We start from the raw sequence: 2,500 nt of genomic DNA, 5'->3' as shown, positions 1-2,500 counted from the left end.
TAGAAAGATAGAGAGTGAGCTTTATTTGGTTTATATAATCTTGCGTTGTAGATTGTCATCAACATCAAATTCAGTGTCTGCTATTTTTGAATGCACGCAGAATACATTATTTATCACCAGCATTTCAAAAACATTGTCTAAGGGACGTTCCAAAGTCAACAAAGAGCGGATGTTATCATGAAATAAAAAATGGGGGCATATTTACGTTTAGCCCATTCTTCTTATTCTGAGATCACAATTAGGACCCTACTAAAGTCTACTAAATTGGATGTGGTGTTTTCCTATTGTTGAGTTAGCAACCTGCATCTCATTAAAAACACCTGATAATTAATTTCAGAAATAAAACTTTAAACACTTGTAACCTTTTTCAAGGACCTTAATCAGGCCTCATTTTCCGTGAATGATGGATCTTTTTTACATTTGCCTAACAAATGACTTATTTGGCCTTTGTTGATGGCGTGTGGTCTATTACTGGTGCCAGCAAACGTCTGATTTATGCCCAAATACTTGATGCTAATTCGATTGTTCAAGTGTCTCTCAGGCATGAATTTGAGAGTGTTGCTCTCGGCGTCCCATTCACATTTATCCAACACATTAGCTCGATGCCAGTTGGCATTAGCATAACGTAAGTAGTGTGCACTCACCTCACATTAAAAACAGCCTGCCATTGTAAACTGCATGCATATTTATTCTCTCGTTGCGTATTTTATATCGAGCAGTGTGCCGAAACAGAAGGAGAATGATGGCTGTTGAAAATGGAGCCAATAAATCAGACAGAAGAACTGAGAGGTTTTTTATAATGAAGAATACATGAATAATAAAACGAGACCGGAAGGAGATGAAGGGAAAGACCACAAGTGAACCAAAAATAATCATTGTTTTTTTCTCTCTCAGAACAAACAACAGTCCTCTGAAAATATGGTGTGCTGAAATAAATAATTCAGTAATAAACTTCACATTACACCTTGCTGCGTTCAAATGTGCATAGTTGCATGTATGTTGCATTTGGTGTTTGTCCGGTCAAATCACGATCAAATTGCCTAGAGCAGGGACTGGAAACTGTTGGCCTCACTCAGTGTCACCCACAGATCATTTCAAATTAAATTGACGTTACATTTTTGCTGGTGTCCCTGTTTAAATCCCAGTGTGTTGGATGTTGCTGGCGTGTCATGGACGGCTAGCGAGGAACTCGACGGGCACATGATGTCATCCACTCTCAAACACACACCTGAAAGGGAACCCCTAAAAGTGAAACTATGTTCCCGATGTGAAGTGGAAGCGCTTCTTTTTGTTTACAGTACTTTACAAGGCAAGGAAAAAGCAGGGAGCATAGCAATGCCCCGAGCGCTGCCCAGGAGCTGTTTGGAAGCTGAGTTTCTATGAAACGTGGCTGATTCAACCAAGTGTATATCAATCTCCAGTGAATATCTAATCTCTTCCTGATTAGTCAATTGAAAAATGTCCCCAATGAGGTGGGTAGGGGGGACCGGGGATTTTCATCATAATAAAATCAATAGACCTGCTGGTAAGGTATAGAGAAAGATTTTATAACCTTGTCTGTTAATGGCCGCCTGTGCGATCATTTGCACGAAGGCGAATGAATGGACTGAATGCTGTTGCGGCTGGTTGAAACGGTTTGGGTCGAAGCTGGTTACGCTACTTAAAAGTGAGACCAGCCTACCGTTGAAACATGCACAATTTACCCTCCCACAGTGCTCAGTGTGTGTTTTATAAAGTTCATCCAAAAATCTTTTTGTCATGGCCTCCTTCCTTTCGTTTTCAAATATTTGGCCAGCATACCATCGGTTACCAATGACTTATTATCATTGGTCTGACCACACCTCCCATTGCGAGAAGTCCCTTGTTGCAAACTTTTGGCAAGTCCTTGTATGAAGTGCCATCAATGGACCCATTGGAAGAAGGTTGATGGTGCAGGTTAATATCCTTTGGGATCGAGTCCCATTGGGAAATTAACCTCTACTCTTGACCTTGGTGATTAATGATCACCGTTTTAATCTCAGGATTAATGTAGGAAAGGAGCTGAGTGGAAACGCAGAAATAAATGTACAATATTATTCTCAGGGCAAATATAATAGAGAGAGAATCGAATAGGACAAAAGTATAATAAAAAGTATAATAAAGAGAATCGAATAGGACAAAAGTTTGTGTGTCTGTGTGTTGAGGTCTGTCAGTGTGTCTGTGTGTGCGTTGGTTTGTATGTGGGTGTGTGCGAGGGTATTTGTCTGCCCTTGTAAAATATAGTATGTGTGTGTGTGTGTGTGTGTGTTGAAGTGTGCCTGTGTTTGCATGGGAGTATGAGTGGGACGTGCACATTAAGAGTTAGTCTCTGTAATGTCTATTGATAAAATAGACAAATATGTCTTTCTCCCAAGCTTTAAATTCCTCAGTAATGTGATTTAACATTTATTTGATCATTTTAATCCATTGTTACTCCTCATCCCTGTCTTGGGTCCATGGTATGTCTTTGTTTGATTCATTG

This window comes from Gadus morhua, chromosome 7 (genome assembly GCF_902167405.1).
Source record: "Gadus morhua chromosome 7, gadMor3.0, whole genome shotgun sequence".
NCBI classification, from domain to species: domain Eukaryota; kingdom Metazoa; phylum Chordata; class Actinopteri; order Gadiformes; family Gadidae; genus Gadus; species Gadus morhua.
The sequence above is the reverse complement of the archived record's forward strand: the minus strand, read 5'-3'. Positions refer to the sequence as shown.